Source organism: Channa argus, unplaced genomic scaffold, assembly GCF_033026475.1.
Source record: "Channa argus isolate prfri unplaced genomic scaffold, Channa argus male v1.0 Contig022, whole genome shotgun sequence".
In the NCBI taxonomy this organism is placed as follows: domain Eukaryota; kingdom Metazoa; phylum Chordata; class Actinopteri; order Anabantiformes; family Channidae; genus Channa; species Channa argus.
The window spans coordinates 1-27,265 of record NW_027125241.1 but is presented as its reverse complement, the minus strand read 5'-3'; the positions used below and the strand labels follow the sequence as shown (position 1 = coordinate 27,265).

The 27,265-nt window shown below is 43.5% G+C and overlaps 17 non-coding genes across 17 annotated transcripts; all 17 read right to left on the bottom strand.

The window, feature by feature from the left end:
* Positions 1 to 484: 484 nt before the first annotated feature.
* On the bottom strand, positions 485 to 557 carry trnam-cau (transfer RNA methionine (anticodon CAU)). Its single transcript has one exon. It is a non-coding gene; the product is annotated as a tRNA-Met (tRNA).
* A 1,596-nt stretch (positions 558 to 2,153) lies between these two features.
* On the bottom strand, positions 2,154 to 2,224 carry trnag-gcc (transfer RNA glycine (anticodon GCC)). The gene has a single exon. It is a non-coding gene; the product is annotated as a tRNA-Gly (tRNA).
* A 1,352-nt stretch (positions 2,225 to 3,576) lies between these two features.
* Positions 3,577 to 3,647, bottom strand: trnag-gcc (transfer RNA glycine (anticodon GCC)). The gene has a single exon. It is a non-coding gene; the product is annotated as a tRNA-Gly (tRNA).
* A 1,352-nt stretch (positions 3,648 to 4,999) lies between these two features.
* On the bottom strand, positions 5,000 to 5,070 carry trnag-gcc (transfer RNA glycine (anticodon GCC)). Its single transcript has one exon. It is a non-coding gene; the product is annotated as a tRNA-Gly (tRNA).
* A 1,141-nt stretch (positions 5,071 to 6,211) lies between these two features.
* trnam-cau (transfer RNA methionine (anticodon CAU)) lies at positions 6,212 to 6,284 on the bottom strand. The gene has a single exon. It is a non-coding gene; the product is annotated as a tRNA-Met (tRNA).
* Positions 6,285 to 6,480: 196 nt separating this feature from the next.
* Positions 6,481 to 6,551, bottom strand: trnag-gcc (transfer RNA glycine (anticodon GCC)). The gene has a single exon. It is a non-coding gene; the product is annotated as a tRNA-Gly (tRNA).
* Positions 6,552 to 9,456: 2,905 nt separating this feature from the next.
* On the bottom strand, positions 9,457 to 9,529 carry trnam-cau (transfer RNA methionine (anticodon CAU)). The gene has a single exon. It is a non-coding gene; the product is annotated as a tRNA-Met (tRNA).
* Positions 9,530 to 10,373: 844 nt separating this feature from the next.
* Positions 10,374 to 10,446, bottom strand: trnam-cau (transfer RNA methionine (anticodon CAU)). Its single transcript has one exon. It is a non-coding gene; the product is annotated as a tRNA-Met (tRNA).
* A 1,982-nt stretch (positions 10,447 to 12,428) lies between these two features.
* trnag-gcc (transfer RNA glycine (anticodon GCC)) lies at positions 12,429 to 12,499 on the bottom strand. Its single transcript has one exon. It is a non-coding gene; the product is annotated as a tRNA-Gly (tRNA).
* A 1,352-nt stretch (positions 12,500 to 13,851) lies between these two features.
* On the bottom strand, positions 13,852 to 13,922 carry trnag-gcc (transfer RNA glycine (anticodon GCC)). Its single transcript has one exon. It is a non-coding gene; the product is annotated as a tRNA-Gly (tRNA).
* A 1,141-nt stretch (positions 13,923 to 15,063) lies between these two features.
* Positions 15,064 to 15,136, bottom strand: trnam-cau (transfer RNA methionine (anticodon CAU)). The gene has a single exon. It is a non-coding gene; the product is annotated as a tRNA-Met (tRNA).
* Positions 15,137 to 15,332: 196 nt separating this feature from the next.
* Positions 15,333 to 15,403, bottom strand: trnag-gcc (transfer RNA glycine (anticodon GCC)). Its single transcript has one exon. It is a non-coding gene; the product is annotated as a tRNA-Gly (tRNA).
* A 1,757-nt stretch (positions 15,404 to 17,160) lies between these two features.
* Positions 17,161 to 17,231, bottom strand: trnag-gcc (transfer RNA glycine (anticodon GCC)). The gene has a single exon. It is a non-coding gene; the product is annotated as a tRNA-Gly (tRNA).
* A 1,134-nt stretch (positions 17,232 to 18,365) lies between these two features.
* trnam-cau (transfer RNA methionine (anticodon CAU)) lies at positions 18,366 to 18,438 on the bottom strand. Its single transcript has one exon. It is a non-coding gene; the product is annotated as a tRNA-Met (tRNA).
* A 3,521-nt stretch (positions 18,439 to 21,959) lies between these two features.
* Positions 21,960 to 22,032, bottom strand: trnam-cau (transfer RNA methionine (anticodon CAU)). The gene has a single exon. It is a non-coding gene; the product is annotated as a tRNA-Met (tRNA).
* A 1,794-nt stretch (positions 22,033 to 23,826) lies between these two features.
* Positions 23,827 to 23,899, bottom strand: trnam-cau (transfer RNA methionine (anticodon CAU)). The gene has a single exon. It is a non-coding gene; the product is annotated as a tRNA-Met (tRNA).
* A 1,988-nt stretch (positions 23,900 to 25,887) lies between these two features.
* Positions 25,888 to 25,958, bottom strand: trnag-gcc (transfer RNA glycine (anticodon GCC)). Its single transcript has one exon. It is a non-coding gene; the product is annotated as a tRNA-Gly (tRNA).
* Between the last annotated feature and the right edge of the window lie 1,307 nt (positions 25,959 to 27,265).

Genomic DNA, 27,265 nt, shown 5'->3' with positions numbered 1-27,265 from the left:
CTGAACTTCCGAGGCTGAGGGAAAAAGCATGCTAAATTGAAAAAATGTAAACATCTTTTCACATTTCACAAAGGCAATAGCATTGACGCCCTTAATTGAGTCTTCATTAATTGTCTTCAGACTAATGAGGTTAGTACTTGGGACAGAATGTTTTGTTGTAAAACAGTTTCGGAGGCTGCCCAGCCCTCAAGTCTACTCAAGAGATGGAGAGAAGGTAGAACTGTCTCAAAACATCTTTATAGCATACCCTCCCTTTTTCCTTTGTTCTGTTTCATGTCATTCTAGTGGTGTGAAAATGTGCAGGTGTTGAAGTCTAAGCTCCTTGACTGGCACAAGTCTCGGTACTAGAGAGGGGAGCTGGAGTTCACGGAAAGAACACTTGTTGTGCTGAAGACTTTATTCCTTTGACCTTTGGATTACCAATGCTGTCTCTGGAAGGTAGAGGACCGCACATATGTCGAAGCTGTCCATTCTACGAAAAACCTGCCTCGTGTGAGGCTTGAACTCACGACCTTCAGATTATGAGACTGACGCGCTGCCAACTGCGCCAACGAGGCTGAGGGAATGCGCCTGCTAAATTGAAAAACAATTGTAAACACCTTTTCGCATTTCATAAAGACAATAGCATTGACACACTTAATTGGGTCTTCATTAATTGTCCTGAGAATAAATAGAAGGCTGAGACCTCTGTTACTGCATATCAGTCAGTCAAGCTGAGACTTTTAAAGAGGCGCTTGCATTGACCGGGAATCCAACCCGGGTCTCCCGCGTGGCAGGCGAGAATTCGACCACTGAACCACCAATGCCCACGTGTTGGAAAAAGGAGTTCCATTGAAGACGCCATCGCGTGTAGACAGAATCTTTTTCTTGATGGTCCATCAGTACTACATACTAAACCACATACTAACCTCATCACCACTGAACTACCAATGCCCACATTGTGTTCCACTGCACCTCTGGACAGTCACACTAATGAAGTTATTACTTGGGACAGAATGTTTTGTTGGAAAACTGTTTCGGAAGCTGTCCACCCATCACGTCTACTCAAGAGATGGAGAGAAGGTAGAAATGTCTTAAAACATCTTTATAGCATACCTTCCCTTTTTCCTTTGTTCTGTTTCATGCCCTTCTAGTGGTGTGAAAATTTGCAGGTGTTGAAATCTAAGCTCCTTGACTGGCACACATCTTGGGTATTAGACAGGGGAGCGCAATTCCTGGATGTCCGCTTTAGTTTGGGTTGAATTTTAGGTTTTATATATGCTTTAAGCATCTAGAGTTCACGGAAAAAAACACTTGTTCTCCTAAAGCCTTTATTCCTTTGTCCTTTGCATTACCAATGCTCTCTCTAGAAGGTAGAGGACTGCACATATGTCCAAGCTGGCCATTCTACAATAGACCTGCCTCGTGTCAGGCTTGACAAAAAATGTAAACACCTCATCACATCTATCCTCATCACCACTGAACTTCCGAGGCTGAGGGAAAAAGCATGCTAAATTGAAAAAATGTAAACATCTTTTCGCATTTCACAAAGGCAATAGCATTGACGCCCTTAATTGAGTCTTCATTAATTGTCTTCAGACTAATGAGGTTAGTACTTGGGACAGAATGTTTTGTTGTAAAACAGTTTCGGAGGCTGCCCAGCCCTCAAGTCTACTCAAGAGATGGAGAGAAGGTAGAACTGTCTCAAAACATCTTTATAGCATACCCTCCCTTTTTCCTTTGTTCTGTTTCATGTCATTCTAGTGGTGTGAAAATGTGCAGGTGTTGAAGTCTAAGCTCCTTGACTGGCACAAATCTCGGTACTAGAGAGGGGAGCTGGAGTTCACGGAAAGAACACTTGTTGTGCTGAAGACTTTATTCCTTTGACCTTTGGATTACCAATGCTGTCTCTGGAAGGTAGAGGACCGCACATATGTCGAAGCTGTCCATTCTACGAAAAACCTGCCTCGTGTGAGGCTTGAACTCACGACCTTCAGATTATGAGACTGACGCGCTGCCAACTGTTAATTGTAAACACCTTTTCGCATTTCATAAAGACAATAGCTTTGACACACTTAATTGGGTCTTCATTAATTGTTCTGAGAATAAATAGAAGGCTGAGACCTCTGTTACTGCATATCAGTCAGTCAAGCTGAGACTTTTAAAGAGGCGCTTGCATTGGCCGGGAATCGAACCCGGGTCTCCCGCGTGGCAGGCGAGAATTCGACCACTGAACCACCAATGCCCACGTGTTGGATAAAGGAGTTCCATTGAAGACGCCATCGCGTGTAGACAGAATCTTTTTCTTGATGGTCCATCAGTACTACATACTAAACCACATACTAACCTCATCACCACTGAACTACCAATGCCCACATTGTGTCCCACTGCACCACTGGACAGTCGCACTAATGACATTGGTACTTGGGACAGAATGTTTTGTTGAAAGGTAAAACTGTTTTGGAAGCTGTCCACCCATCACGTCTACTCAACAGATGGAGAGAAGGTAGAAATGTCTTAAAACATCTTTATAGCATACCTTCCCTTTTTCCTTTGTTCTGTTTCATGCCCTTCTAGTGGTGTGAAAATTTGCAGGTGTTGAAATCTAAGCTCCTTGACTGGCACACATCTTGGGTATTAGACAGGGGAGCGCAATTCCTGGATGTCCGCTTTAGTTTGGCTTGAATTTTAGGTTTTATATATGCTTTAAGCATCTAGAGTTCACGGAAAAAAACACTTGTTCTCCTAAAGCCTTTATTCCTTTGTCCTTTGCATTACCAATGCTCTCTCTAGAAGGTAGAGGACTGCACATATGTCCAAGCTGGCCATTCTACAATAGACCTGCCTCGTGTCAGGCTTGACAAAAAATGTAAACACCTCATCACATCTATCCTCATCACCACTGAACTTCCGAGGCTGAGGGAAAAAGCATGCTAAATTGAAAAAATGTAAACATCTTTTCACATTTCACAAAGGCAATAGCATTGACGCCCTTAATTGAGTCTTCATTAATTGTCTTCAGACTAATGAGGTTAGTACTTGGGACAGAATGTTTTGTTGTAAAACAGTTTCGGAGGCTGCCCAGCCCTCAAGTCTACTCAAGAGATGGAGAGAAGGTAGAACTGTCTCAAAACATCTTTATAGCATACCCTCCCTTTTTCCTTTGTTCTGTTTCATGTCATTCTAGTGGTGTGAAAATGTGCAGGTGTTGAAGTCTAAGCTCCTTGACTGGCACAAGTCTCGGTACTAGAGAGGGGAGCTGGAGTTCACGGAAAGAACACTTGTTGTGCTGAAGACTTTATTCCTTTGACCTTTGGATTACCAATGCTGTCTCTGGAAGGTAGAGGACCGCACATATGTCGAAGCTGTCCATTCTACGAAAAACCTGCCTCGTGTGAGGCTTGAACTCACGACCTTCAGATTATGAGACTGACGCGCTGCCAACTGTTAATTGTAAACACCTTTTCGCATTTCATAAAGACAATAGCTTTGACACACTTAATTGGGTCTTCATTAATTGTTCTGAGAATAAATAGAAGGCTGAGACCTCTGTTACTGCATATCAGTCAGTCAAGCTGAGACTTTTAAAGAGGCGCTTGCATTGGCCGGGAATCGAACCCGGGTCTCCCGCGTGGCAGGCGAGAATTCGACCACTGAACCACCAATGCCCACGTGTTGGATAAAGGAGTTCCATTGAAGACGCCATCGCGTGTAGACAGAATCTTTTTCTTGATGGTCCATCAGTACTACATACTAAACCACATACTAACCTCATCACCACTGAACTACCAATGCCCACATTGTGTCCCACTGCACCACTGGACAGTCGCACTAATGACATTGGTACTTGGGACAGAATGTTTTGTTGAAAGGTAAAACTGTTTTGGAAGCTGTCCACCCATCACGTCTACTCAACAGATGGAGAGAAGGTAGAAATGTCCTAAAACATCTTTATAGCATACCTTCCCTTTTTCCTTTGTTCTGTTTCATGCCCTTCTAGTGGTGTGAAAATTTGCAGGTGTTGAAATCTAAGCTCCTTGACTGGCACACATCTTGGGTATTAGACAGGGGAGCGCAATTCCTGGATGTCCGCTTTAGTTTGGCTTGAATTTTAGGTTTTATATATGCTTTAAGCATCTAGAGTTCACGGAAAAAAACACTTGTTCTCCTAAAGCCTTTATTCCTTTGTCCTTTGCATTACCAATGCTCTCTCTAGAAGGTAGAGGACTGCACATATGTCCAAGCTGGCCATTCTACAATAGACCTGCCTCGTGTCAGGCTTGACAAAAAATGTAAACACCTCATCACATCTATCCTCATCACCACTGAACTTCCGAGGCTGAGGGAAAAAGCATGCTAAATTGAAAAAATGTAAACATCTTTTCACATTTCACAAAGGCAATAGCATTGACGCCCTTAATTGAGTCTTCATTAATTGTCTTCAGACTAATGAGGTTAGTACTTGGGACAGAATGTTTTGTTGTAAAACAGTTTCGGAGGCTGCCCAGCCCTCAAGTCTACTCAAGAGATGGAGAGAAGGTAGAACTGTCTCAAAACATCTTTATAGCATACCCTCCCTTTTTCCTTTGTTCTGTTTCATGTCATTCTAGTGGTGTGAAAATGTGCAGGTGTTGAAGTCTAAGCTCCTTGACTGGCACAAGTCTCGGTACTAGAGAGGGGAGCTGGAGTTCACGGAAAGAACACTTGTTGTGCTGAAGACTTTATTCCTTTGACCTTTGGATTACCAATGCTGTCTCTGGAAGGTAGAGGACCGCACATATGTCGAAGCTGTCCATTCTACGAAAAACCTGCCTCGTGTGAGGCTTGAACTCACGACCTTCAGATTATGAGACTGACGCGCTGCCAACTGTTAATTGTAAACACCTTTTCGCATTTCATAAAGACAATAGCTTTGACACACTTAATTGGGTCTTCATTAATTGTTCTGAGAATAAATAGAAGGCTGAGACCTCTGTTACTGCATATCAGTCAGTCAAGCTGAGACTTTTAAAGAGGCGCTTGCATTGGCCGGGAATCGAACCCGGGTCTCCCGCGTGGCAGGCGAGAATTCGACCACTGAACCACCAATGCCCACGTGTTGGATAAAGGAGTTCCATTGAAGACGCCATCGCGTGTAGACAGAATCTTTTTCTTGATGGTCCATCAGTACTACATACTAAACCACATACTAACCTCATCACCACTGAACTACCAATGCCCACATTGTGTCCCACTGCACCACTGGACAGTCGCACTAATGACATTGGTACTTGGGACAGAATGTTTTGTTGAAAGGTAAAACTGTTTTGGAAGCTGTCCACCCATCACGTCTACTCAACAGATGGAGAGAAGGTAGAAATGTCCTAAAACATCTTTATAGCATACCTTCCCTTTTTCCTTTGTTCTGTTTCATGCCCTTCTAGTGGTGTGAAAATTTGCAGGTGTTGAAATCTAAGCTCCTTGACTGGCACACATCTTGGGTATTAGACAGGGGAGCGCAATTCCTGGATGTCCGCTTTAGTTTGGCTTGAATTTTAGGTTTTATATATGCTTTAAGCATCTAGAGTTCACGGAAAAAAACACTTGTTCTCCTAAAGCCTTTATTCCTTTGTCCTTTGCATTACCAATGCTCTCTCTAGAAGGTAGAGGACTGCACATATGTCCAAGCTGGCCATTCTACAATAGACCTGCCTCGTGTCAGGCTTGACAAAAAATGTAAACACCTCATCACATCTATCCTCATCACCACTGAACTTCCGAGGCTGAGGGAAAAAGCATGCTAAATTGAAAAAATGTAAACATCTTTTCACATTTCACAAAGGCAATAGCATTGACGCCCTTAATTGAGTCTTCATTAATTGTCTTCAGACTAATGAGGTTAGTACTTGGGACAGAATGTTTTGTTGTAAAACAGTTTCGGAGGCTGCCCAGCCCTCAAGTCTACTCAAGAGATGGAGAGAAGGTAGAACTGTCTCAAAACATCTTTATAGCATACCCTCCCTTTTTCCTTTGTTCTGTTTCATGTCATTCTAGTGGTGTGAAAATGTGCAGGTGTTGAAGTCTAAGCTCCTTGACTGGCACAAGTCTCGGTACTAGAGAGGGGAGCTGGAGTTCACGGAAAGAACACTTGTTGTGCTGAAGACTTTATTCCTTTGACCTTTGGATTACCAATGCTGTCTCTGGAAGGTAGAGGACCGCACATATGTCGAAGCTGTCCATTCTACGAAAAACCTGCCTCGTGTGAGGCTTGAACTCACGACCTTCAGATTATGAGACTGACGCGCTGCCAACTGCGCCAACGAGGCTGAGGGAATGCGCCTGCTAAATTGAAAAACAATTGTAAACACCTTTTCGCATTTCATAAAGACAATAGCATTGACACACTTAATTGGGTCTTCATTAATTGTCCTGAGAATAAATAGAAGGCTGAGACCTCTGTTACTGCATATCAGTCAGTCAAGCTGCGCTCATTTTGAGTTGTGAGACTTTTAAAGAGGTACTTGCATTGGCCGGGAATCGAACCCGGGTCTCCCGCGTGGCAGGCGAGAATTCGACCACTGAACCACCAATGCCCACGTGTTGGAAAAAGGAGTTCCATTGAAGACGCCATCGCGTGTAGACAGAATCTTTTTCTTGATGGTCCATCAGTACTACATACTAAACCACATACTAACCTCATCACCACTGAACTACCAATGCCCACATTGTGTTCCACTGCACCACTGGACAGTCGCACTAATGACATTTGTACTTGGGACAGAATGTTTTGCTGAAAGGTAAAACAGTTTCGGAAACTGCCCAACCCTCGTGTCTACTCAAGAGATGGAGAGAAGGTAGAAGTGTCTTAAATCATCTTTATAGCATACCTTCCTTTTTCCCTTTGTTGTGTTTCATGCCATTCTAGTGGGGTGAGAATTTGCAGATGCAGAGGCGAGAATTCGACCACTGAACCACCAATGCCCATGTGCCGGAGAAAGGAGTTCCATTGAAGACGCCATCGCGTGTAGACAGAATGTTTTTTGATGGTCCATCAGTACTACGTACTAAACCCAACACTAACCTCATCACCACTGAACTACCAATGCCCACATTGTGTTCCACTGCACCTCTGGACAGTCACACTAATGAAGTTAGTACTTGGGACAGAATGTTTTGTTGGAAAACTGTTTCGGAAGCTGTCCACCCATCACGTCTACTCAAGAGATGGAGAGAAGGTAGAAATGTTTTAAAACATCTTTATAGCATACCTTCCCTTTTTCCTTTGTTCTGTTTCATGCCCTTCTAGTGGTGTGAAAATTTGCAGGTGTTGAAATCTAAGCTCCTTGACTGGCACACAGCTTGGGTATTAGACAGGGGAGCGCAATTCCTGGATGTCCGCTTTAGTTTGGCTTGAATTTTAGGTTTTATATATGCTTTAAGCATCTAGAATTCACGGAAAAAAACACTTGTTCTCCTAAAGCCTTTATTCCTTTGTCCTTTCCATTACCAATGCTCTCTCTAGAAGGTAGAGGACTGCACATATGTCCAAGCTGGCCATTCTACAATAGACCTGCCTCGTGTCAGGCTTGACAAAAAATGTAAACACCTCATCACATCTATCCTCATCACCACTGAACTACCGAGGCTGAGGGAAAAAGCATGCTAAATTGAAAAAATGTAAACATCTTTTCGCATTTCACAAAGGCAATAGCATTGACGCCCTTAATTGAGTCTTCATTAATTGTCTTCAGACTATTGAGGTTAGTACTTGGGACAGGATGTTTTGTTGGATGGTAAAACAGTTTCGGAGGCTGCCCAGCCCTCACGTCTACTCAAGAGATGGAGAGAAGGTAGAACTGTCTCAAAACATCTTTATAGCATACCCTCCCTTTTTCCTTTGTTCTGTTTCATGTCATTCTAGTGGTGTGAAAATGTGCAGGTGTTGAAGTCTAAGCTCCTTGACTGGCACAAATCTCGGTACTAGAGAGGGGAGCTGGAGTTCACGGAAAGAACACTTGTTGTGCTGAAGACTTTATTCCTTTGACCTTTGGATTACCAATGCTGTCTCTGGAAGGTAGAGGACCGCACATATGTCGAAGCTGTCCATTCTACGAAAAACCTGCCTCGTGTGAGGCTTGAACTCACGACCTTCAGATTATGAGACTGACGCGCTGCCAACTGTTAATTGTAAACACCTTTTCGCATTTCATAAAGAGAATAGCATTGACACACTTAATTGGGTCTTCATTAATTGTCCTGAGAATAAATAGAAGGCTGAGACCTCTGTTACTGCATATCAGTCAGTCAAGCTGAGACTTTTAAAGAGGCGCTTGCATTTGCCGGGAATCGAACCCGGGTCTTCCGCGTGGCAGGCGAGAATTCGACCACTGAACCACCAATGCCCACGTGTTAGAAAAAGGAGTTCCATTGAAGACGCCATCGCGTGTAGACAGAATGTTTTTTGATGGTCCATCAGTACTACGTACTAAACCACACACTAACCTCATCACCACTGAACTACCAATGCCCACATTGTGTTCCACTGCACCTCTGGACAGTCACACTAATGAAGTTAGTACTTGGGACAGAATGTTTTGTTGGAAAACTGTTTCGGAAGCTGTCCACCCATCACGTCTACTCAAGAGATGGAGAGAAGGTAGAAATGTTTTAAAACATCTTTATAGCATACCTTCCCTTTTTCCTTTGTTCTGTTTCATGCCCTTCTAGTGGTGTGAAAATTTGCAGGTGTTGAAATCTAAGCTCCTTGACTGGCACACATCTTGGGTATTAGACAGGGGAGCGCAATTCCTTGATGTCCGCTTTAGTTTGGGTTGAATTTTAGGTTTTATATATGCTTTAAGCATCTAGAGTTCACGGAAAAAAACACTTGTTCTCCTAAAGCCTTTATTCCTTTGTCCTTTGCATTACCAATGCTCTCTCTAGAAGGTAGAGGACTGCACATATGTCCAAGCTGGCCATTCTACAATAGACCTGCCTCGTGTCAGGCTTGACAAAAAATGTAAACACCTCATCACATCTATCCTCATCACCACTGAACTTCCGAGGCTGAGGGAAAAAGCATGCTAAATTGAAAAAATGTAAACATCTTTTCACATTTCACAAAGGCAATAGCATTGACGCCCTTAATTGAGTCTTCATTAATTGTCTTCAGACTAATGAGGTTAGTACTTGGGACAGAATGTTTTGTTGTAAAACAGTTTCGGAGGCTGCCCAGCCCTCAAGTCTACTCAAGAGATGGAGAGAAGGTAGAACTGTCTCAAAACATCTTTATAGCATACCCTCCCTTTTTCCTTTGTTCTGTTTCATGTCATTCTAGTGGTGTGAAAATGTGCAGGTGTTGAAGTCTAAGCTCCTTGACTGGCACAAGTCTCGGTACTAGAGAGGGGACTTTATTCCTTTGACCTTTGGATTACCAATGCTGTCTCTGGAAGGTAGAGGACCGCACATATGTCGAAGCTGTCCATTCTACGAAAAACCTGCCTCGTGTGAGGCTTGAACTCACTACCTTCAGATTATGAGACTGACGCGCTGCCAACTGCGCCAACGAGGCTGAGGGAATGCGCCTGCTAAATTGAAAAACAATTGTAAACACCTTTTCGCATTTCATAAAGACAATAGCATTGACACACTTAATTGGGTCTTCATTAATTGTCCTGAGAATAAATAGAAGGCTGAGACCTCTGAACCCGGGTCTCCCGCGTGGCAGGCGAGAATTCGACCACTGAACCACCAATGCCCACTTGTTCTCCTAAAGCCTTTATTCCTTTGTCCTTTGCATTACCAATGCTCTCTCTAGAAGGTAGAGGACTGCACATATGTCCAAGCTGGCCATTCTACAATAGACCTGCCTCGTGTCAGGCTTGACAAAAAATGTAAACACCTCATCACATCTATCCTCATCACCACTGAACTTCCGAGGCTGAGGGAAAAAGCATGCTAAATTGAAAAAATGTAAACATCTTTTCGCATTTCACAAAGGCAATAGCATTGACGCCCTTAATTGAGTCTTCATTAATTGTCTTCAGACTATTGAGGTTAGTACTTGGGACAGAATGTTTTGTTGGATGGTAAAACAGTTTCGGAGGCTGCCCAGCCCTCACGTCTACTCAAGAGATGGAGAGAAGGTAGAACTGTCTCAAAACATCTTTATAGCATACCCTCCCTTTTTCCTTTGTTCTGTTTCATGTCATTCTAGTGGTGTGAAAATGTGCAGGTGTTGAAGTCTAAGCTCCTTGACTGGCACAAGTCTCGGTACTAGAGAGGGGAGCTGGAGTTCACGGAAAGAACACTTGTTGTGCTGAAGACTTTATTCCTTTGACCTTTGGATTACCAATGCTGTCTCTGGAAGGTAGAGGACCGCACATATGTCGAAGCTGTCCATTCTACGAAAAACCTGCCTCGTGTGAGGCTTGAACTCACGACCTTCAGATTATGAGACTGACGCGCTGCCAACTGCGCCAACGAGGCTGAGGGAATGCGCCTGCTAAATTGAAAAACAATTGTAAACACCTTTTCGCATTTCATAAAGACAATAGCATTGACACACTTAATTGGGTCTTCATTAATTGTCCTGAGAATAAATAGAAGGCTGAGACCTCTGTTACTGCATATCAGTCAGTCAAGCTGAGACTTTTAAAGAGGCGCTTGCATTGACCGGGAATCCAACCCGGGTCTCCCGCGTGGCAGGCGAGAATTCGACCACTGAACCACCAATGCCCACGTGTTGGAAAAAGGAGTTCCATTGAAGACGCCATCGCGTGTAGACAGAATCTTTTTCTTGATGGTCCATCAGTACTACATACTAAACCACATACTAACCTCATCACCACTGAACTACCAATGCCCACATTGTGTTCCACTGCACCACTGGACAGTCGCACTAATGACATTTGTACCTGGGACAGAATGTTTTGCTGAAAGGTAAAACAGTTTCGGAAACTGCCCAACCCTCGTGTGTACTCAAGAGATGGAGAGAAGGTAGAAGTGTCTTAAATCATCTTTATAGCATACCTTCCTTTTTCCCTTTGTTGTGTTTCATGCCATCCTAGTGGGGTGAGAATTTGCAGATGCAGAGGCGAGAATTCGACCACTGAACCACCAATGCCCATGTGCCGTAGAAAAGAGTTCTATTGAAGACGCCATCGCGTGTAGACAGAATGTTTTTTGATGGTCCATCAGTACTACGTACTAAACCACACACTAACCTCATCACCACTGAACTACCAATGCCCACATTGTGTTCCACTGCACCTCTGGACAGTCACACTAATGAAGTTATTACTTGGGACAGAATGTTTTGTTGGAAAACTGTTTCGGAAGCTGTCCACCCATCACGTCTACTCAAGAGATGGAGAGAAGGTAGAAATGTCTTAAAACATCTTTATAGCATACCTTCCCTTTTTCCTTTGTTCTGTTTCATGCCCTTCTAGTGGTGTGAAAATTTGCAGGTGTTGAAATCTAAGCTCCTTGACTGGCACACATCTTGGGTATTAGACAGGGGAGCGCAATTCCTGGATGTCCGCTTTAGTTTGGGTTGAATTTTAGGTTTTATATATGCTTTAAGCATCTAGAGTTCACGGAAAAAAACACTTGTTCTCCTAAAGCCTTTATTCCTTTGTCCTTTGCATTACCAATGCTCTCTCTAGAAGGTAGAGGACTGCACATATGTCCAAGCTGGCCATTCTACAATAGACCTGCCTCGTGTCAGGCTTGACAAAAAATGTAAACACCTCATCACATCTATCCTCATCACCACTGAACTTCCGAGGCTGAGGGAAAAAGCATGCTAAATTGAAAAAATGTAAACATCTTTTCGCATTTCACAAAGGCAATAGCATTGACGCCCTTAATTGAGTCTTCATTAATTGTCTTCAGACTAATGAGGTTAGTACTTGGGACAGAATGTTTTGTTGTAAAACAGTTTCGGAGGCTGCCCAGCCCTCAAGTCTACTCAAGAGATGGAGAGAAGGTAGAACTGTCTCAAAACATCTTTATAGCATACCCTCCCTTTTTCCTTTGTTCTGTTTCATGTCATTCTAGTGGTGTGAAAATGTGCAGGTGTTGAAGTCTAAGCTCCTTGACTGGCACAAATCTCGGTACTAGAGAGGGGAGCTGGAGTTCACGGAAAGAACACTTGTTGTGCTGAAGACTTTATTCCTTTGACCTTTGGATTACCAATGCTGTCTCTGGAAGGTAGAGGACCGCACATATGTCGAAGCTGTCCATTCTACGAAAAACCTGCCTCGTGTGAGGCTTGAACTCACGACCTTCAGATTATGAGACTGACGCGCTGCCAACTGTTAATTGTAAACACCTTTTCGCATTTCATAAAGACAATAGCTTTGACACACTTAATTGGGTCTTCATTAATTGTTCTGAGAATAAATAGAAGGCTGAGACCTCTGTTACTGCATATCAGTCAGTCAAGCTGAGACTTTTAAAGAGGCGCTTGCATTGGCCGGGAATCGAACCCGGGTCTCCCGCGTGGCAGGCGAGAATTCGACCACTGAACCACCAATGCCCACGTGTTGGATAAAGGAGTTCCATTGAAGACGCCATCGCGTGTAGACAGAATCTTTTTCTTGATGGTCCATCAGTACTACATACTAAACCACATACTAACCTCATCACCACTGAACTACCAATGCCCACATTGTGTCCCACTGCACCACTGGACAGTCGCACTAATGACATTGGTACTTGGGACAGAATGTTTTGTTGAAAGGTAAAACTGTTTTGGAAGCTGTCCACCCATCACGTCTACTCAACAGATGGAGAGAAGGTAGAAATGTCTTAAAACATCTTTATAGCATACCTTCCCTTTTTCCTTTGTTCTGTTTCATGCCCTTCTAGTGGTGTGAAAATTTGCAGGTGTTGAAATCTAAGCTCCTTGACTGGCACACATCTTGGGTATTAGACAGGGGAGCGCAATTCCTGGATGTCCGCTTTAGTTTGGCTTGAATTTTAGGTTTTATATATGCTTTAAGCATCTAGAGTTCACGGAAAAAAACACTTGTTCTCCTAAAGCCTTTATTCCTTTGTCCTTTGCATTACCAATGCTCTCTCTAGAAGGTAGAGGACTGCACATATGTCCAAGCTGGCCATTCTACAATAGACCTGCCTCGTGTCAGGCTTGACAAAAAATGTAAACACCTCATCACATCTATCCTCATCACCACTGAACTTCCGAGGCTGAGGGAAAAAGCATGCTAAATTGAAAAAATGTAAACATCTTTTCACATTTCACAAAGGCAATAGCATTGACGCCCTTAATTGAGTCTTCATTAATTGTCTTCAGACTAATGAGGTTAGTACTTGGGACAGAATGTTTTGTTGTAAAACAGTTTCGGAGGCTGCCCAGCCCTCAAGTCTACTCAAGAGATGGAGAGAAGGTAGAACTGTCTCAAAACATCTTTATAGCATACCCTCCCTTTTTCCTTTGTTCTGTTTCATGTCATTCTAGTGGTGTGAAAATGTGCAGGTGTTGAAGTCTAAGCTCCTTGACTGGCACAAGTCTCGGTACTAGAGAGGGGAGCTGGAGTTCACGGAAAGAACACTTGTTGTGCTGAAGACTTTATTCCTTTGACCTTTGGATTACCAATGCTGTCTCTGGAAGGTAGAGGACCGCACATATGTCGAAGCTGTCCATTCTACGAAAAACCTGCCTCGTGTGAGGCTTGAACTCACGACCTTCAGATTATGAGACTGACGCGCTGCCAACTGTTAATTGTAAACACCTTTTCGCATTTCATAAAGACAATAGCTTTGACACACTTAATTGGGTCTTCATTAATTGTTCTGAGAATAAATAGAAGGCTGAGACCTCTGTTACTGCATATCAGTCAGTCAAGCTGAGACTTTTAAAGAGGCGCTTGCATTGGCCGGGAATCGAACCCGGGTCTCCCGCGTGGCAGGCGAGAATTCGACCACTGAACCACCAATGCCCACGTGTTGGATAAAGGAGTTCCATTGAAGACGCCATCGCGTGTAGACAGAATCTTTTTCTTGATGGTCCATCAGTACTACATACTAAACCACATACTAACCTCATCACCACTGAACTACCAATGCCCACATTGTGTCCCACTGCACCACTGGACAGTCGCACTAATGACATTGGTACTTGGGACAGAATGTTTTGTTGAAAGGTAAAACTGTTTTGGAAGCTGTCCACCCATCACGTCTACTCAACAGATGGAGAGAAGGTAGAAATGTCCTAAAACATCTTTATAGCATACCTTCCCTTTTTCCTTTGTTCTGTTTCATGCCCTTCTAGTGGTGTGAAAATTTGCAGGTGTTGAAATCTAAGCTCCTTGACTGGCACACATCTTGGGTATTAGACAGGGGAGCGCAATTCCTGGATGTCCGCTTTAGTTTGGCTTGAATTTTAGGTTTTATATATGCTTTAAGCATCTAGAGTTCACGGAAAAAAACACTTGTTCTCCTAAAGCCTTTATTCCTTTGTCCTTTGCATTACCAATGCTCTCTCTAGAAGGTAGAGGACTGCACATATGTCCAAGCTGGCCATTCTACAATAGACCTGCCTCGTGTCAGGCTTGACAAAAAATGTAAACACCTCATCACATCTATCCTCATCACCACTGAACTTCCGAGGCTGAGGGAAAAAGCATGCTAAATTGAAAAAATGTAAACATCTTTTCACATTTCACAAAGGCAATAGCATTGACGCCCTTAATTGAGTCTTCATTAATTGTCTTCAGACTAATGAGGTTAGTACTTGGGACAGAATGTTTTGTTGTAAAACAGTTTCGGAGGCTGCCCAGCCCTCAAGTCTACTCAAGAGATGGAGAGAAGGTAGAACTGTCTCAAAACATCTTTATAGCATACCCTCCCTTTTTCCTTTGTTCTGTTTCATGTCATTCTAGTGGTGTGAAAATGTGCAGGTGTTGAAGTCTAAGCTCCTTGACTGGCACAAGTCTCGGTACTAGAGAGGGGAGCTGGAGTTCACGGAAAGAACACTTGTTGTGCTGAAGACTTTATTCCTTTGACCTTTGGATTACCAATGCTGTCTCTGGAAGGTAGAGGACCGCACATATGTCGAAGCTGTCCATTCTACGAAAAACCTGCCTCGTGTGAGGCTTGAACTCACGACCTTCAGATTATGAGACTGACGCGCTGCCAACTGCGCCAACGAGGCTGAGGGAATGCGCCTGCTAAATTGAAAAACAATTGTAAACACCTTTTCGCATTTCATAAAGACAATAGCATTGACACACTTAATTGGGTCTTCATTAATTGTCCTGAGAATAAATAGAAGGCTGAGACCTCTGTTACTGCATATCAGTCAGTCAAGCTGCGCTCATTTTGAGTTGTGAGACTTTTAAAGAGGTACTTGCATTGGCCGGGAATCGAACCCGGGTCTCCCGCGTGGCAGGCGAGAATTCGACCACTGAACCACCAATGCCCACGTGTTGGAAAAAGGAGTTCCATTGAAGACGCCATCGCGTGTAGACAGAATCTTTTTCTTGATGGTCCATCAGTACTACATACTAAACCACATACTAACCTCATCACCACTGAACTACCAATGCCCACATTGTGTTCCACTGCACCACTGGACAGTCGCACTAATGACATTTGTACTTGGGACAGAATGTTTTGCTGAAAGGTAAAACAGTTTCGGAAACTGCCCAACCCTCGTGTCTACTCAAGAGATGGAGAGAAGGTAGAAGTGTCTTAAATCATCTTTATAGCATACCTTCCTTTTTCCCTTTGTTGTGTTTCATGCCATTCTAGTGGGGTGAGAATTTGCAGATGCAGAGGCGAGAATTCGACCACTGAACCACCAATGCCCATGTGCCGGAGAAAGGAGTTCCATTGAAGACGCCATCGCGTGTAGACAGAATGTTTTTTGATGGTCCATCAGTACTACGTACTAAAGGCAGTACGTACTAGCAGTACGTACACTAACCTCATCACCACTGAACTACCAATGCCCACATTGTGTTCCACTGCACCTCTGGACAGTCACACTAATGAAGTTAGTACTTGGGACAGAATGTTTTGTTGGAAAACTGTTTCGGAAGCTGTCCACCCATCACGTCTACTCAAGAGATGGAGAGAAGGTAGAAATGTTTTAAAACATCTTTATAGCATACCTTCCCTTTTTCCTTTGTTCTGTTTCATGCCCTTCTAGTGGTGTGAAAATTTGCAGGTGTTGAAATCTAAGCTCCTTGACTGGCACACAGCTTGGGTATTAGACAGGGGAGCGCAATTCCTGGATGTCCGCTTTAGTTTGGCTTGAATTTTAGGTTTTATATATGCTTTAAGCATCTAGAATTCACGGAAAAAAACACTTGTTCTCCTAAAGCCTTTATTCCTTTGTCCTTTCCATTACCAATGCTCTCTCTAGAAGGTAGAGGACTGCACATATGTCCAAGCTGGCCATTCTACAATAGACCTGCCTCGTGTCAGGCTTGACAAAAAATGTAAACACCTCATCACATCTATCCTCATCACCACTGAACTACCGAGGCTGAGGGAAAAAGCATGCTAAATTGAAAAAATGTAAACATCTTTTCGCATTTCACAAAGGCAATAGCATTGACGCCCTTAATTGAGTCTTCATTAATTGTCTTCAGACTATTGAGGTTAGTACTTGGGACAGGATGTTTTGTTGGATGGTAAAACAGTTTCGGAGGCTGCCCAGCCCTCACGTCTACTCAAGAGATGGAGAGAAGGTAGAACTGTCTCAAAACATCTTTATAGCATACCCTCCCTTTTTCCTTTGTTCTGTTTCATGTCATTCTAGTGGTGTGAAAATGTGCAGGTGTTGAAGTCTAAGCTCCTTGACTGGCACAAATCTCGGTACTAGAGAGGGGAGCTGGAGTTCACGGAAAGAACACTTGTTGTGCTGAAGACTTTATTCCTTTGACCTTTGGATTACCAATGCTGTCTCTGGAAGGTAGAGGACCGCACATATGTCGAAGCTGTCCATTCTACGAAAAACCTGCCTCGTGTGAGGCTTGAACTCACGACCTTCAGATTATGAGACTGACGCGCTGCCAACTGTTAATTGTAAACACCTTTTCGCATTTCATAAAGAGAATAGCATTGACACACTTAATTGGGTCTTCATTAATTGTCCTGAGAATAAATAGAAGGCTGAGACCTCTGTTACTGCATATCAGTCAGTCAAGCTGAGACTTTTAAAGAGGCGCTTGCATTGGCCGGGAATCGAACCCGGGTCTCCCGCGTGGCAGGCGAGAATTCGACCACTGAACCACCAATGCCCACGTGTTGGAAAAAGGAGTTCCATTGAAGACGCCATCGCGTGTAGACAGAATGTTTTTTGATGGTCCATCAGTACTACGTACTAAACCACACACTAACCTCATCACCACTGAACTACCAATGCCCACATTGTGTTCCACTGCACCTCTGGACAGTCACACTAATGAAGTTAGTACTTGGGACAGAATGTTTTGTTGGAAAACTGTTTCGGAAGCTGTCCACCCATCACGTCTACTCAAGAGATGGAGAGAAGGTAGAAATGTTTTAAAACATCTTTATAGCATACCTTCCCTTTTTCCTTTGTTCTGTTTCATGCCCTTCTAGTGGTGTGAAAATTTGCAGGTGTTGAAATCTAAGCTCCTTGACTGGCACACATCTTGGGTATTAGACAGGGGAGCGCAATTCCTTGATGTCCGCTTTAGTTTGGGTTGAATTTTAGGTTTTATATATGCTTTAAGCATCTAGAGTTCACGGAAAAAAACACTTGTTCTCCTAAAGCCTTTATTCCTTTGTCCTTTGCATTACCAATGCTCTCTCTAGAAGGTAGAGGACTGCACATATGTCCAAGCTGGCCATTCTACAATAGACCTGCCTCGTGTCAGGCTTGACAAAAAATGTAAACACCTCATCACATCTATCCTCATCACCACTGAACTTCCGAGGCTGAGGGAAAAAGCATGCTAAATTGAAAAAATGTAAACATCTTTTCACATTTCACAAAGGCAATAGCATTGACGCCCTTAATTGAGTCTTCATTAATTGTCTTCAGACTAATGAGGTTAGTACTTGGGACAGAATGTTTTGTTGTAAAACAGTTTCGGAGGCTGCCCAGCCCTCAAGTCTACTCAAGAGATGGAGAGAAGGTAGAACTGTCTCAAAACATCTTTATAGCATACCCTCCCTTTTTCCTTTGTTCTGTTTCATGTCATTCTAGTGGTGTGAAAATGTGCAGGTGTTGAAGTCTAAGCTCCTTGACTGGCACAAGTCTCGGTACTAGAGAGGGGAGCTGGAGTTCACGGAAAGAACACTTGTTGTGCTGAAGACTTTATTCCTTTGACCTTTGGATTACCAATGCTGTCTCTGGAAGGTAGAGGACCGCACATATGTCGAAGCTGTCCATTCTACGAAAAACCTGCCTCGTGTGAGGCTTGAACTCACTACCTTCAGATTATGAGACTGACGCGCTGCCAACTGCGCCAACGAGGCTGAGGGAATGCGCCTGCTAAATTGAAAAACAATTGTAAACACCTTTTCGCATTTCATAAAGACAATAGCATTGACACACTTAATTGGGTCTTCATTAATTGTCCTGAGAATAAATAGAAGGCTGAGACCTCTGAACCCGGGTCTCCCGCGTGGCAGGCGAGAATTCGACCACTGAACCACCAATGCCCACGTGTTGGAAAAAGGAGTTCCATTGAAGACGCCATCGCGTGTAGACAGAATCTTTTTCTTGATGGTCCATCAGTACTACATACTAAACCACATACTAACCTCATCACCACTGAACTACCAATGCCCACATTGTGTTCCACTGCACCACTGGACAGTCGCACTAATGACATTTGTACTTGGGACAGAATGTTTTGCTGAAAGGTAAAACAGTTTCGGAAACTGCCCAACCCTCGTGTGTACTCAAGAGATGGAGAGAAGGTAGAAGTGTCTTAAATCATCTTTATAGCATACCTTCCTTTTTCCCTTTGTTGTGTTTCATGCCATCCTAGTGGGGTGAGAATTTGCAGATGCAGAGGCGAGAATTCGAGCACTGAACCACCAATGCCCATGTGCCGTAGAAAAGAGTTCTATTGAAGACGCCATCGCGTGTAGACAGAATGTTTTTTGATGGTCCATCAGTACTACGTACTAAACCACACACTAACCTCATCACCACTGAACTACCAATGCCCACATTGTGTTCCACTGCACCTCTGGACAGTCACACTAATGAAGTTATTACTTGGGACAGAATGTTTTGTTGGAAAACTGTTTCGGAAGCTGTCCACCCATCACGTCTACTCAAGAGATGGAGAGAAGGTAGAAATGTCTTAAAACATCTTTATAGCATACCTTCCCTTTTTCCTTTGTTCTGTTTCATGCCCTTCTAGTGGTGTGAAAATTTGCAGGTGTTGAAATCTAAGCTCCTTGACTGGCACACATCTTGGGTATTAGACAGGGGAGCGCAATTCCTGGATGTCCGCTTTAGTTTGGGTTGAATTTTAGGTTTATATATGCTTTAAGCATCTAGAGTTCACGGAAAAAAACACTTGTTCTCCTAAAGCCTTTATTCCTTTGTCCTTTGCATTACCAATGCTCTCTCTAGAAGGTAGAGGACTGCACATATGTCCAAGCTGGCCATTCTACAATAGACCTGCCTCGTGTCAGGCTTGACAAAAAATGTAAACACCTCATCACATCTATCCTCATCACCACTGAACTACCGAGGCTGAGGGAAAAAGCATGCTAAATTGAAAAGATGTAAACATCTGTTCGCATTTCACAAAGGCAATAGCATTGACGCCCTTAATTGAGTCTTCATTAATTGTCTTCAGACTATTGAGGTTAGTACTTGGGACAGAATGTTTTGTTGGATGGTAAAACAGTTTCGGAGGCTGCCCAGCCCTCACGTCTACTCAAGAGATGGAGAGAAGGTAGAACTGTCTCAAAACATCTTTATAGCATACCCTCCCTTTTTCCTTTGTTCTGTTTCATGTCATTCTAGTGGTGTGAAAATGTGCAGGTGTTGAAGTCTAAGCTCCTTGACTGGCACAAATCTCGGTACTAGAGAGGGGAGCTGGAGTTCACGGAAAGAACACTTGTTGTGCTGAAGACTTTATTCCTTTGACCTTTGGATTACCAATGCTGTCTCTGGAAGGTAGAGGACCGCACATATGTCGAAGCTGTCCATTCTACGAAAAACCTGCCTCGTGTGAGGCTTGAACTCACGACCTTCAGATTATGAGACTGACGCGCTGCCAACTGTTAATTGTAAACACCTTTTCGCATTTCATAAAGACAATAGCATTGACACACTTAATTGGGTCTTCATTAATTGTCCTGAGAATAAATAGAAGGCTGAGACCTCTGTTACTGCATATCAGTCAGTCAAGCTGAGACTTTTAAAGAGGCGCTTGCATTGACCGGGAATCCAACCCGGGTCTCCCGCGTGGCAGGCGAGAATTCGACCACTGAACCACCAATGCCCACGTGTTAGAAAAAGGAGTTCCATTGAAGACGCCATCGCGTGTAGACAGAATCTTTTTCTTGATGGTCCATCAGTACTACATACTAAACCACATACTAACCTCATCACCACTGAACTACCAATGCCCACATTGTGTTCCACTGCACCACTGGACAGTCGCACTAATGACATTTGTACTTGGGACAGAATGTTTTGCTGAAAGGTAAAACAGTTTCGGAAACTGCCCAACCCTCGTGTCTACTCAAGAGATGGAGAGAAGGTAGAAGTGTCTTAAATCATCTTTATAGCATACCTTCCTTTTTCCCTTTGTTGTGTTTCATGCCATTCTAGTGGGGTGAGAATTTGCAGATGCAGAGGCGAGAATTCGACCACTGAACCACCAATGCCCATGTGCCGGAGAAAGGAGTTCCATTGAAGACGCCATCGCGTGTAGACAGAATGTTTTTTGATGGTCCATCAGTACTACGTACTAAACCCAACACTAACCTCATCACCACTGAACTACCAATGCCCACATTGTGTTCCACTGCACCTCTGGACAGTCACACTAATAAAGTTAGTACTTGGGACAGAATGTTTTGTTGGAAAACTGTTTCGGAAGCTGTCCACCCATCACGTTTACTCAAGAGATGGAGAGAGGGTAGAAATGTCTTAAAACATCTTTATAGCATACCTTCCCTTTTTCCTTTGTTCTGTTTCATGCCCTTCTAGTGGTGTGAAAATTTGCAGGTGTTGAAATCTAAGCTCCTTGACTGGCACACATCTTGGGTATTAGACAGGGGAGCGCAATTCCTGGATGTCCGCTTTAGTTTGGCTTGAATTTTAGGTTTTATATATGCTTTAAGCATCTAGAGTTCACGGAAAAAAACACTTGTTCTCCTAAAGCCTTTATTCCTTTGTCCTTTGCATTACCAATGCTCTCTCTAGAAGGTAGAGGACTGCACATATGTCCAAGCTGGCCATTCTACAATAGACCTGCCTCGTGTCAGGCTTGACAAAAAATGTAAACACCTCATCACATCTATCCTCATCACCACTGAACTACCGAGGCTGAGGGAAAAAGCATGCTAAATTGAAAAAATGTAAACATCTTTTCGCATTTCACAAAGGCAATAGCATTGACGCCCTTAATTGAGTCTTCATTAATTGTCTTCAGACTATTGAGGTTAGTACTTGGGACAGAATGTTTTGTTGGATGGTAAAACAGTTTCGGAGGCTGCCCAGCCCTCAAGTCTACTCAAGAGATGGAGAGAAGGTAGAACTGTCTCAAAACATCTTTATAGCATACACTCCCTTTTTCCTTTGTTCTGTTTCATGTCATTCTAGTGGTGTGAAAATGTGCAGGTGTTGAAGTCTAAGCTCCTTGACTGGCACAAATCTCGGTACTAGAGAGGGGAGCTGGAGTTCACGGAAAGAACACTTGTTGTGCTGAAGACTTTATTCCTTTGACCTTTGGATTACCAATGCTGTCTCTGGAAGGTAGAGGACCGCACATATGTCGAAGCTGTCCATTCTACGAAAAACCTGCCTCGTGTGAGGCTTGAACTCACGACCTTCAGATTATGAGACTGACGCGCTGCCAACTGCGCCAACGAGGCTGAGGGAATGCGCCTTCTAAATTGAAAAACAATTGTAAACACCTTTTCGCATTTCATAAAGACAATAGCATTGACACACTTAATTGGGTCTTCATTAATTGTCCTGAGAATAAATAGAAGGCTGAGACCTCTGTTACTGCACATCAGTCAGTCAAGCTGCGCTCATTTTGAGTTGTGAGACTTTTAAAGAGGTGCTTGCATTGGCCGGGAATCGAACCCGGGTCTCCCGCGTGGCAGGCGAGAATTCGACCACTGATCCACCAATGCCCACGTGTTGGAAAAAGGAGTTCCATTGAAGACGCCATCGCGTGTAGACAGAATCTTTTTCTTGATGGTCCATCAGTACTACATGCTAAACCACATACTAACCTCATCACCACTGAACTACCAATGCCCACATTGTGTTCCACTGCACCACTGGACAGTCGCACTAATGACATTTGTACTTGGGACAGAATGTTTTGCTGAAAGGTAAAACAGTTTCGGAAACTGCCCAACCCTCGTGTCTACTCAAGAGATGGAGAGAAGGTAGAAGTGTCTTAAATCATCTTTATAGCATACTTTCCTTTTTCCCTTTGTTGTGTTTCATGCCATCCTAGTGGGGTGAGAATTTGCAGATGCAGAGGCGAGAATTCGACCACTGAACCACCAATGCCCATGTGCCGGAGAAAAGAGTTCCATTGAAGACGCCATCGCGTGTAGACAGAATGTTTTTTGATGGTCCATCAGTACTACGTACTAAACCACACACTAACCTCATCACCACTGAACTACCAATGCCCACATTGTGTTCCACTGCACCTCTGGACAGTCACACTAATGAAGTTAGTACTTGGGACAGAATGTTTTGTTGGAAAACTGTTTCGGAAGCTGTCCACCCATCACGTCTACTCAAGAGATGGAGAGAAGGTAGAAATGTCTTAAAACATCTTTATAGCATACCTTCCCTTTTTCCTTTGTTCTGTTTCATGCCCTTCTAGTGGTGTGAAAATTTGCAGGTGTTGAAATCTAAGCTCCTTGACTGGCACACATCTTGGGTATTAGACAGGGGAGCGCAATTCCTGGATGTCCGCTTTAGTTTGGGTTGAATTTTAGGTTTTATATATGCTTTAAGCATCTAGAGTTCACGGAAAAAAACACTTGTTCTCCTAAAGCCTTTATTCCTTTGTCCTTTGCATTACCAATGCTCTCTCTAGAAGGTAGAGGACTGCACATATGTCCAAGCTGGCCATTCTACAATAGACCTGCCTCGTGTCAGGCTTGACAAAAAATGTAAACACCTCATCACATCTATCCTCATCACCACTGAACTACCGAGGCTGAGGGAAAAAGCATGCTAAATTGAAAAAATGTAAACATCTTTTCGCATTTCACAAAGGCAATAGCATTGACGCCCTTAATTGAGTCTTCATTAATTGTCTTCAGACTATTGAGGTTAGTACTTGGGACAGAATGTTTTGTTGGATGGTAAAACAGTTTCGGAGGCTGCCCAGCCCTCACGTCTACTCAAGAGATGGAGAGAAGGTAGAACTGTCTCAAAACATCTTTATAGCATACCCTCCCTTTTTCCTTTGTTCTGTTTCATGTCATTCTAGTGGTGTGAAAATGTGCAGGTGTTGAAGTCTAAGCTCCTTGACTGGCACAAATCTCGGTACTAGAGAGGGGAGCTGGAGTTCACGGAAAGAACACTTGTTGTGCTGAAGACTTTATTCCTTTGACCTTTGGATTACCAATGCTGTCTCTGGAAGGTAGAGGACCGCACATATGTCGAAGCTGTCCATTCTACGAAAAACCTGCCTCGTGTGAGGCTTGAACTCACGACCTTCAGATTATGAGACTGACGCGCTGCCAACTGCGCCAACGAGGCTGAGGGAATGCGCCTGCTAAATTGAAAAACAATTGTAAACACCTTTTCGCATTTCATAAAGACAATAGCATTGACACACTTAATTGGGTCTTCATTAATTGTCCTGAGAATAAATAGAAGGCTGAGACCTCTGTTACTGCATATCAGTCAGTCAAGCTGAGACTTTTAAAGAGGCGCTTGCATTGACCAGGAATCCAACCCGGGTCTCCCGCGTGGCAGGCGAGAATTCGACCACTGAACCACCAATGCCCACGTGTTGGAAAAAGGAGTTCCATTGAAGACGCCATCGCGTGTAGACAGAATCTTTTTCTTGATGGTCCATCAGTACTACATACTAAACCACATACTAACCTCATCACCACTGAACTACCAATGCCCACATTGTGTTCCACTGCACCACTGGACAGTCGCACTAATGACATTTGTACTTGGGACAGAATGTTTTGCTGAAAGGTAAAACAGTTTCGGAAACTGCCCAACCCTCGTGTCTACTCAAGAGATGGAGAGAAGGTAGAAGTGTCTTAAATCATCTTTATAGCATACCTTCCTTTTTCCCTTTGTTGTGTTTCATGCCATCCTAGTGGGGTGAGAATTTGCAGATGCAGAGGCGAGAATTCGACCACTGAACCACCAATGCTCATGTGCCGGAGAAAAGAGTTCTATTGAAGACGCCATCGCGTGTAGACAGAATGTTTTTTGATGGTCCATCAGTACTACGTACTAAACCACACACTAACCTCATCACCACTGAACTACCAATGCCCACATTGTGTTCCACTGCACCTCTGGACAGTCACACTAATAAAGTTAGTACTTGGGACAGAATGTTTTGTTGGAAAACTGTTTCGGAAGCTGTCCACCCATCACGTCTACTCAAGAGATGGAGAGAAGGTAGAAATGTTTTAAAACATCTTTATAGCATACCTTCCCTTTTTCCTTTGTTCTGTTTCATGCCCTTCTAGTGGTGTGAAAATTTGCAGGTGTTGAAATCTAAGCTCCTTGACTGGCACACATCTTGGGTATTAGACAGGGGAGCGCAATTCCTGGATGTCCGCTTTAGTTTGGCTTGAATTTTAGGTTTTATATATGCTTTAAGCATCTAGAGTTCACGGAAAAAAAACACTTGTTCTCCTAAAGCCTTTATTCCTTTGTCCTTTGCATTACCAATGCTCTCTCTAGAAGGTAGAGGACTGCACATATGTCCAAGCTGGCCATTCTACAATAGACCTGCCTCGTGTCAGGCTTGACAAAAAATGTAAACACCTCATCACATCTATCCTCATCACCACTGAACTACCGAGGCTGAGGGAAAAAGCATGCTAAATTGAAAAAATGTAAACATCTTTTCGCATTTCACAAAGGCAATAGCATTGACGCCCTTAATTGAGTCTTCATTAATTGTCTTCAGACTATTGAGGTTAGTACTTGGGACAGAATGTTTTGTTGGATGGTAAAACAGTTTCGGAGGCTGCCCAGCCCTCACGTCTACTCAAGAGATGGAGAGAAGGTAGAACTGTCTCAAAACATCTTTATAGCATACCCTCCCTTTTTCCTGTGTTCTGTTTCATGTCATTCTAGTGGTGTGAAAATGTGCAGGTGTTGAAGTCTAAGCTCCTTGACTGGCACAAATCTCGGTACTAGAGAGGGGAGCTGGAGTTCACGGAAAGAACACTTGTTGTGCTGAAGACTTTATTCCTTTGACCTTTGGATTACCAATGCTGTCTCTGGAAGGTAGAGGACCGCACATATGTCGAAGCTGTCCATTCTACGAAAAACCTGCCTCGTGTGAGGCTTGATCTCACGACCTTCAGATTATGAGACTGACGCGCTGCCAACTGTTAATTGTAAACACCTTTTCGCAGTTCATAAAGACAATAGCATTGACACACTTAATTGGGTCTTCATTAATTGTCCTGAGAATAAATAGAAGGCTGAGACCTCTGTTACTGCATATCAGTCAGTCAAGCTGAGACTTTTAAAGAGGCGCTTGCATTGGCCGGGAATCGAACCCGGGTCTCCCGCGTGGCAGGCGAGAATTCAACCACTGAACCACCAATGCCCACGTGTTGGAAAAAAGAGTTCCATTGAAGACGCCATCGCGTGTAGACAGAATCTTTTTCTTGATGGTCCATCAGTACTACTTACTAAACCACATACTAACCTCATCACCACTGAACTACCAATGCCCACATTGTGTTCCACTGCACCACTGGACAGTCGCACTAATGACATTTGTACTTGGGACAGAATGTTTTGTTGAAAGGTAAAACTGTTTCGGAAGCTGTCCACCCATCACGTCTACTCAAGAGATGGAGAGAAGGTAGAAATGTCTTAAAACATCTTTATAGCATACCTTCCCTTTTTCCTTTGTTCTGTTTCATGCCCTTCTAGTGGTGTGAAAATTTGCAGGTGTTGAAATCTAAGCTCCTTGACTGGCACACATCTTGGGTATTAGACAGGGGAGCGCAATTCCTGGATGTCCGCTTTAGTTTGGGTTGAATTTTAGGTTTTATATATGCTTGAAGCATCTAGAGTTCACGGAAAAAAAACACTTGTTCTCCTAAAGCCTTTATTCCTTTGTCCTTTGCATTACCAATGCTCTCTCTAGAAGGTAGAGGACTGCACATATGTCCAAGCTGGCCATTCTACAATAGACCTGCCTCGTGTCAGGCTTGACAAAAAATGTAAACACCTCATCACATCTATCCTCATCACCACTGAACTACCGAGGCTGAGGGAAAAAGCATGCTAAATTGAAAAAATGTAAACATCATTTCGCATTTCACAAAGGCATTAGCATTGACGCCCTTAATTGAGTCTTCATTAATTGTCTTCAGACTAATGAGGTTAGTACTTGGGACAGAATGTTTTGTTGGATGGTAAAACAGTTTCGGAGGCTGCCCAGCCCTCAAGTCTACTCAAGAGATGGAGAGAAGGTAGAACTGTCTCAAAACATCTTTATAGCATACCCTCCCTTTTTCCTTTGTTCTGTTTCATGTCATTCTAGTGGTGTGAAAATGTGCAGGTGTTGAAGTCTAAGCTCCTTGACTGGCACAAATCTCGGTACTAGAGAGGGGAGCTGGAGTTCACGGAAAGAACACTTGTTGTGCTGAAGACTTTATTCCTTTGACCTTTGGATTACCAATGCTGTCTCTGGAAGGTAGAGGACCGCACATATGTCGAAGCTGTCCATTCTACGAAAAACCTGCGTCGTGTGAGGCTTGAACTCACGACCTTCAGATTATGAGACTGACGCACTGCCAACTGCGCCAACGAGGCTGAGGGAATGCGCCTGCTAAATTGAAAAACAATTGTAAACACCTTTTCGCATTTCATAAAGACAATAGCATTGACACACTTAATTGG